Here is a 9,444-nt window from a genome sequence, read left to right as displayed (position 1 = left end):
TTTGTGCGTGTGTGTTTGAGAGAGAAAGAGAATGAAAGACAACGTTTTATGACGGTTATCAGGTGCCTGTATAGCAGGGCTGGCTCACACAAGACAGTTCCTGCCCCAACCCTGCTGCTTCCTCTTTGGCTGTTATACTGCTACTGTAGACTCAATGTTTGGGACTTAGCTCTAACGTTTGTCAGTGTTGGAGTGTTTGAATATTTTATTAATCTCCACACCCACCTCTATCTCTTTTTGTGTGTGTGTGCTTGCGCTCCAATGTTAGGATTGGGTGGAGGAAGGGGAGGAGGGGAGGAGGGGAGAGGATCGATAGGAGAGAGGGAGGAGAGGGAATTGTTCTGAAGGCTGCTGTGTGAATGCAGTATAAAACAACTTGACCAGACCATTGAATGACTGTTGATCTGAGAAATACAATATTTTCAGGTACTCCCCATTTTTCTCTGTCTTTACCATACAAGCACGAACAGATCTTGGTCTGTGTGTGTGCGTGTGCGTGTGTGTGTGTTTACTCACTGGACAGCCTGTGAAAGAGATTAAGGGTTTGCCTCTGAAATCTCTTTTGTCTTCCTTCCTTCTGGAAGTTCCTTCCATGTACATGGGTTTCCATGGAGACGCCTCAAACAACATGCTGCTGCTGTATGTAGTCTCTGAGTGTGTGTGTGTGTGTGTGTTGTCTGCTGCTGTAAGCTGTGTTCAAAGCTCTTATCCCAACTCTCTGTCTCTCTCTTTGTCCAGGCCAGAAATGCTGCCTAATCTCTATGGTTACCTATGGCCTATGTCTCTCTCCTGTCTCCACTGAAACTCTTCGTCCTTCTCTGAGGGTAAGTTACACAAAACCTAGATTTTCTTTCTTCTTGATTTTCTTCTTGTATTTCTCATTGAAATCTCATCAAGTTTTTATAGATTTAATGTCCTAAGGACACACAGCTGCTCTGTGCCTACTGACTTTTTCATACATTTTTCAGAAACAGTATTTCTTATGCATTTCTTATTAAACCCCTCATGGTAGACTGCTCTTTTGTTCTTGCTAATGATCTTATAATCTGTCTGTAGCACATTGCGGAGTTCTGTAGCGCTCTCACTGTGACAAGCATTTCTGATTTCCGAGTGTGCTGTTTCTTGGCTGGAAGTTTAGAAATATAATTTTGAAGATTTATTTCAGTAAGAGGGAGCTCAGGTATAGTCTGACATTTGTCACCATGAGGAGGTCACAAGATCTCATATACGTGTGCATTTCTGTGGAAGACCACATGGCAGAAGGCACAAACCTCTAGGCACTAATTGGAGGACAAGGTTAGCATGTTGTAGATTGGCAGTCCCTAATGTGTGTTTGTGTAAAGCCTCTGCTGTGCAGGACCATTAACCCAATGAGTCATACCGCAACGCCGACGCGATTTGGACTTCTAACCCCTTTTAGCCTTTTACTGCAGTGGGCTAAATCAAGGTCACACAGAGTGTTTATTGGTATTCATCTACTTTAAAACAAAAGTATACACCTCACACACATGATTATGGGCTTAAAAAGAAGATGACACCTGTACCATGTCAGATATTATCACGTTTAGGTAACAGACGACGGAAATATAACAAAACTGTTTGACAAAAAAATCGATGTTTGTTAATGATGAAATGACGAAAAATATGAATAACATTCCACCCATGAGGCCACTAGGTTATTTGACTGCGGGAAAGGGCTACACATTGTGTGTTTGTGCTACAGACTTCTGGGTGTGCCATTGGATTTGTCAATTTTTTCTGCATCCGTTGTTACCAAGTCTATGTGATTAATGGGTGCTGAACTAGAGCAGTGTTTGTGAGACAAGGGCGGATACCGAAGTGGCCTGGGGCCGGTCCTTTTACAAAAACGTCTGTAAGAGTCCTAATGGTTTGAGCTACAAACTATTAAAATGTATCTACTCTCACAAACACTCACATGCAACATGATTTGCTCTATGTTGCTTAGAAGCCACGCAAGAGTCGTTAGAAGGTAAGAGGTTCTTCTACATAGAAAATCATAGGAAATCCAAGAACATAGTGTTTATAAAACTGCAATAAGCTCACATAGTTGCTGTCATCAACTCCAAACTCCACACAGTTGTTACTGACTAGTTGGATATTAATTTCACACTGAGCAAACAATTTGTGACTCGTTTCAGGGAACTAGGCGTATGTCGCGCATCACTACTTCACAGGAGAGCCGTTTGAACATAAACTTAAAAAAATAATAATCTAAATGCGTATTTTTTTGTCAGAAATGCCTTCTGGAACATGGGAACTTTCATGTGCCTTAATAACAGACTTGTATGTCATCTTTAAATACAATTAAAATGGTTAAATTATGAGCCTAGTTGGTTTAGCCATGGGAAAAATATAGGAAACTTCCCGCTAGCCATGATTGGATGGACTGGACATGTGTTCATGTGTTCAGATTGGTCTGCCATGTAGCACGTTTCTGTCTATAACATGAGTTGGTCAGTATGTGTAGGTAATCCTTTCTAATGCTGCTTTTTTGAAAGATATCACGTAGTAGAACTGCAAAAGTGTTGCTCTACACGTTCTGGAGGACTGAGTTTTGAAATCAGTGGAATGCCCAGTGGAATTAGAGTATGATAGCTAAGGAGATGGTGACAATTCTGCCATTTGATTGCAAATATGCAGAGCGAGTCGAAAAGAGAACACACAGAAGGCTGTTATAAAACACTTGTCTCTGGATTACATCTTCAAACTAAGGGCAACCATGGCATCCGTGACAGAGAGGGAGAAGCGTCCATCCATGTATATGGGTAAGATTGTCTAGCTAGCTACATTTTCAGATATTACACGTTTCTAATTTTGTCAGAAAGTCATTTTCATATGAAGTTAAAGCATACTGTTAGCTAGCGAACATTAGCTGTCTGGCTCTGTGTAGTATTATAATTTGTATCTCAGAGCCATTTGCATTGCTAGTTATAACGTAATGTTAGCTAGCTAGCTAACATTGCACCTGGTTGGTTAGCTACCTGCAGATTCATGCAGGGTAGTAATGTTATGAGTTGGGATTATGGTTCATTTTTTAGCTAGCTAGCTAGCTACATGTCTAAACAAAAGACTCCACTATGCAAGTAACCATTTCAATAGAATGTTCATGATGTCACTGCGATAACTGTTGATGGATTTATCTGGTAAATTTGCTCTGGCTAACCAACTCCGATTTCAGAGCAAAAATGGTCAGAGTGAGCTGTTCTCTCATTTGTGTCTGGAAGTTGCTAGCAAGCTAGCCAACGTTATCCAGTTAGCTTGGGTGCTTGACTGCTGTTGTTAGGTCAGAACGCTCGGATCAACCCTACTCCTCGGCAAGAGCGTCCAGTGTGCACTCTGAACACTCCGAGAGCGAAACGCTCTAAATTTATGAACTGACAATCTGACAGTGCTCTGAGTTTACGAACGCCCAGAGCACACTCTGACACTCCAGATTGAATTTACAAACACACCTGTAGTATAAACTAGCCTTTAGTCTTGAAATCTTTGGTTGTTTAGAACACGGCCTCACATGTAAATCCTTAAAGAGATGGGTGGGGCTAAGGTTTAAGAGGGTATGAACAATGCAGAATGGGTGTAGACAAGGAAGAGCTCTCCATTAGGTTTAACAAAAGATTCAAGGGCAATTTTCTCAAAAGTTTATCAACTTTTAAAGCAGAATTACTTTCCCATTGTTCCTCAACTGTAGTGTATGATATACAATTTTCTAGCTCTGTAACTCTACTTTTATCCAATGTAAAAAAAATAAACATTTCAAATGACCGAATCGAGCCAGTCGTTCATATTTCTTTATAAAAATGTAATTAAATTGTGTGTAATTTTTACCCCACTTTTTCGTGATTATGATCTTGTCTCATCGCTGCAACTCCCCAACGGGCTCGGGAGAGGCGAAGGTCGAGTCATGCGACCTCCGAAACATAACCTGCCAAACTGCGCTTCTTTACAGCCGCTCGCTTAACCGGGAGACCAGCGGTGCCAATGTATCGGAGGAAACACCATTCAACTGACAACCGTTGTCAGCCTGCCACAAGAAGTTGCTAGAGCGCAATGAGCCAAGTAAAGCCCCTCCAGCCAAACCCTCCCATAACGACGCTGTGCCAATTGTGCACCGCCCTATGGGACTCCCAGTCACGCCCAGTAATATTTCTTTGATTTTTTTAACCTTTATTTAACTAGGCAAATCAGTTAAGAACAAATTCTTATTTTCAATGACTTAGGAACAGTGGGTTAACTGCCTTGTTCAGGGGCAGAACAACAGATTTTTACCTTGTCTGCTCGGGGATTCAATCTTGCAACCTTTCGGTTACAAGTCCAATGCTCTAACCACTAGGCTACCTGCCGCCCCAATGACACAGACGGGGATCGAACCCCAGGCTGTAGTGATGGCACAACACTGATGCAGTTCCTTAGACGGCTGTGCCACTCGGGAGGCTGGCCGGTCACATTTCTGTACTTACAGCATGCATATAAATTAATTTTTATTAGGTTTCTGCTTTGGCTGACTTTATTTATTTATTTTTTAATTTGTCAATAGCTCATGAATTCAACTGTTTATGTCAAATTGTTTTGTGTTCTACTTGTAGCCCTGGTTGTCCTGAAAAGAAAATGGTAAAAACTTCATTGTGAGGCTAAATATAAGGGCTGGACATGCAGATACAGTATATGAAAGTCAGATAAATGACAATCTTATTTTAGCTGGGGCCTCGGGACTGATACTGTTAACAGACAACTGAAAGGTATTTCTTCTCATTAGCCCACAATGATAACTAAATCATCTTAGATGAATAAACAAACGTTGGGAAACCTTGAACTGTCGGTCTCCCGGCACGGCACCAGACACACACACACACACACACACACACACACACACACACACACACACACACACACACACACACACACACACACACACCCACACCCACACACCCACACCCACACACACAGAGAGAGAGAGAGAGCGAGCGAGAGATTGAGGGAGCAGTGGATAATTGGCAGCTATTGTTTTCCTGAGCGAGTGTTTGTTTGCGTGTCAATTAACTAAATAAGGCTTCAGTCTAACAAGGCTAAAGAGCAACTGTCTGATATGACAATCCCTAAGAGGAGAGATAACACTTTCAACTCTGTTAATAGTCACACACACGGTAACAGCGAGACACAGACAAATGTAAACATACGTTTTGCGTTTTGCTTGCAATTCATATTAGGGAGACAGTTATCTTATTTAGCTAAAATTCTGTATAATACTTGTTTTATTATACTGCTTGTGTTTTTCTGAATTGTGTATATTTGCAGAGAGTTTCACAGTCTGTTGGCTTCCTGAAGAGAGAGGCTATATTCAACAAGTGGAAAGGGGGCAGAGCATCATACTGTTCATTCTGTAGCTGTGGGGGTTAGACCTTTGATTAATTAGTTAAACGAATAATCAGCTCAGTAATCATGATAATAATAACAACCATTGCCTGTCTGATTAGGAACCTACAGTTGAATTCGGAAGTTTGCATACACATTAGCCAAATACATTGAAGCTCAGTTATTCACAATTCCTGACATTTAATCCTAGTAAAAATTCCTCCAGCATCTTCACAAAGTCCTTTGCTGTTGTTCTGGGATTGATTTGCACTTTTCGCAACAAAGTACGTTCATCTCTAGGAGACAGAGTGGTATGACGGCTGCATGGTCCCATGGTGTTTATACTTGTGTACTATTGTTTGTACAGATGAACGTGGTACCTTCAGGCAGTTGGAAATTGCTCCCAAGGATGAACCAGACTTGTGGAGGTCTACAATTCTTTTCTGAGGTCTTGGGTGATTTCTTTTGATTTTCCCATGATGTCAAGCAAAGAGGCACTGAGTTTGAAGGTAGGCCTTGAAATACATCCACAGTTACACCTCCATTTGACTCAAATTATACCTGTCAGACGCTTCTAAAGCCATGACATCATTTTCTGGAATTTTCCAAGCTGTTTAAAGGCACAGTCAACTCAGTGTATGTAAACTTCTGACCCACTGGAATTGTGATACAGTGAATTATAAGTAAAGTAATCTGTCTGCAAACAATTGTTGGAAAAATTACTTGTGTCATGCACAAAGTAGATGTCCTAACCGACTTGCCAAAACTATGGTTTGTTAACAAGAAATTTGTGGAGTGGTTGAAAAACTAGTTTTAATGACTCCAACCTAAGTGTATGTAAACTTACGAGTTCAACTGTATGTTATTCTTTAGCTTTAATCATCTCTGTTATGTTCTGTATGTATACTCTCTCTCTCTCTCTCTCTCTCGTTCATTTTCTCTCTCTCTCACTCGATCTTTCTCTCTCGCTCTCTCTCTTTGCCTCACTCATTCTCTCTCTCTCTCACTTTATCTGTTTTTTCCTCCCTCTCTCTCTTTCTCTCTCTCTCTCTCTCTCTCTCTTTCACCTTCTCTTTCTGTAGTTCCCCCCTCTTTCTCTCTCTCTCTCTCACTGTCAGTCTAATCTACCACACAATGATATTCTTATGTATACAGTGCATTCGGAAAATATCCAGATCCCTTGACTTTTTCCAAATTTTGTTAAGTTACAGCCTTATTCTAAAATGTATTAAATTATATTTTTTCCTCATCAATCTACACAGAATGCCCCATAATAACAAAGCACAAACAGGTTTTTAGAAATGTTTGCTAATTTATTAAAATAGATAACAGAAATACCTTATTTATTTGCAAATGTATAATATTTATTATTATTTTTTACTTATTTGCATAAGTACTCAGACCCTTTGCTATGAGACTCAAAATTGAGCTCAGGTGCATCCTGTTTCCATTGATCATCCTTGAGATGTTTCTACAATTTGATCTGTGTCCACCGGTGGTAAATTCAATTGATTGGACTCGATTTGGAAAAACACACACCTGTCTATATAAGGTCCCACAGTTGACAGTTGTTGTGACGTTGTATTGATTAATGTGACGACTGCTGCTCGTCGAATGATTAACGGTTCATAATTACGTGATTAAATGAATCAGGCAACTATTAACTCATTAACCTGTGGCACCATGGGAAAGTTTTAGCTTTATTGAGTTTCTATTTCCCAAATTAACTCAAAGAATATCAGAATATTGATTTTACAACAGTCACTAATTAATACATTTCCTCTACAGTCTCATTCTGAATGTCGCATAATCCGGGGAATCTGCACGAACCCGAGTCTCACCAAATAAGTCCGTACCACACCAATTGAGCTGATTATTTATTTGCTAACAAGCTAAAATGATAATATAAGATACACATATGCAAACACAGTCTAGGCTATTGATTAGAACTTAGTACAATGAAACAGCTCCCTAGCGGGCCAACACAATATGACACGTGTTACACAAAATGGGGATTTCAAAAGTGAGTGAGAGAGAGAGAAAAAACACACTTAGGTGTATTATAGAAAAACACACTTGGGTGCATTTGTCAGTTATGCTTATTTTAACCCAACCTTGCCCCGAACTGCCGCTCTTATGGGTCAGAATATAATGATGTAATTAGGTGTTGAAGGTCTCCGATGGGGTGTCTCTGCGTGGACCGGATTCCGACTTCTCTGATGACGATCCGTCTTCGGTTACCGGATGTAACTCTCTGTTTCTCCTCACGATGTCAGTGTCCTTTCTCTTAGTGGCCTGTTTCCTCGCCCTTGCTCTGAAGAGGGGTTTTCGGAGGAGAGCTAATCAGCCGTGTGGATGGTTCCAACGTGGGAAGGAAAACAGTGTAGATTCCTTGGAGAGTGGTGACCGGGTGGTCCTGCTTGAATTCACCCCCTTTAGATACAGCTACTCGTCCGTAGCATAGGTTGTTAAAAGGTTCCTTTGTCTTCTTCAACCTCGTGTTGCGTTTTGGGTTTGCTGACCACTCAGACCTTGGCTGCAGCTCAGGGTCACTTAGTCTGGCATGTTAATTCTTAAGTCACATGTTTTATACCTGCGGGTCAGAAATGGGCGTTTCCGCCTTTAGGGCAATTCTGTGGGCGTACCAAGTTACTCAGATCCAATTTAGACGACTAACTTCACATTTCATCTTTACAAAAACATTTTCTTTGATCTGGACATTTTCCACACGAGTACAATATGCAAACATCAGGCACATATTTGGAAAACTCATCAAGTTTCAATGTTGTCGTTATAACGTCGTCCATTAACTTTAATTAACATAACAAAAATGACATTCATTTTCATATTCCATCTATCGTCATTACCACCATTGTTGCTGATGAAACCTATTGTCCCAAAGTCCATTTATTGCATGTTAATGTTCTGAGAACAGTTCTCCATAGTGAGAGGACAAAGGGATTGTGTCTGCTGCCCTCATCTACATACCTCTCGATCTCTTCCCCTCTGCTGGGTGTGAGAGATCTCTCTGTAGGATTGTGGTCTACGGTAACCTGACCCGAGCAGGCCAGTCATGACACAGTGCAAGTCAGAGCAAAAACCAAGCCATGAGGTTGAAGGAATTGTCCGTAGAGCCCCGAGACAGGATTGTGTCGAGGCACAGATACTGTTTGGTAAGTTTACCAAAAGTTTACACATTAAAGGATCCACAGGAACCTATGACCTCAATCATTCTCTTAAACGGAAGAAGTTTGGAACCCCTAAGAAACCTGGCATCATGAAGCATGGTGGTGGCGTCATCATGCTGTGGGAATGTTTTTCAGTGGCAGGGACTAGGAGACTAGTCAGGATCAAGGGGAAAATGAATGGAGCAAAGTACAGAGAGAAAATCTGTTCCAGAGTGCTCAGGACCTCAGACTGGGGAAAAAGTTCACCCTTCAACAACAGGACAACAACCCTAAGCACACAGCCAAGACAACACAGGAGTGGCTTCGGGACAAGTCTCTGAATCTCCTTGAGTGGCCCTGCCAGATCCCAGACTTTAACCCAATCGAACATCTCTGGAGAGACCAGAAAATAGCTGTGTAGCGACGCTCCCCATCCAGAAATAGAAATTCTAGGGACAATTAGGAGGCCTGCGTCTTGTGACCGTAGCGTACGTGTAGGTATGTACGGCAGGACCAAATCGGAAAGATAGATAGGAGCAAGCCCATGTAATGCTTTGTAGGTTAGCAGTAAAACCTTGAAATCAGCCCTTGCCTTAACAGGAAGCCAGTGTAGGGAGGCTAGCACTGGAGTAATATGATCAAATTTTGGGGTTCTAGTCAGGATTCTAGCAGCCGTATTTAGCACTAACTGAAGTTTATTTAGTGCTTTATCCGGGTAGCCGGAAAGTAGAGCATTGCAGTAGTCCAGCCTAGAAGTAACAAAAGCATGGATTAATTTTTCTGCATCATTTTTGGACGGAAAGTTTCAGATTTTTGCAATGTTACGTAGATGGAAAAAAGCTGTCCTTGAAACAGTCTTGATATGTTCTTCAAAAGAGAGATCAGGGTCCAGAGTAACGCCGAGGTC

The 9,444-nt window shown here is 41.3% G+C and overlaps 1 protein-coding gene across 1 annotated transcript in view; it reads left to right on the top strand.

The window, feature by feature from the left end:
- Nucleotides 1–310: 310 nt before the first annotated feature.
- Nucleotides 311–9,444, top strand: part of LOC123728311 (SH3 and multiple ankyrin repeat domains protein 3-like) — a 406,162-nt gene continuing 397,028 nt past the window's right edge. Inside the window, 2 exon segments of the mRNA XM_045700351.1 lie at nucleotides 311–426; nucleotides 739–824. The gene's annotated coding sequence lies outside the window, so the exon portion shown is untranslated.

Source organism: Salmo salar, chromosome ssa17 (assembly GCF_905237065.1).
Source record: "Salmo salar chromosome ssa17, Ssal_v3.1, whole genome shotgun sequence".
Taxonomy (NCBI): Eukaryota; Metazoa; Chordata; class Actinopteri; order Salmoniformes; family Salmonidae; genus Salmo; species Salmo salar.
This window is presented reverse-complemented; position numbering and strand designations above follow the sequence as displayed.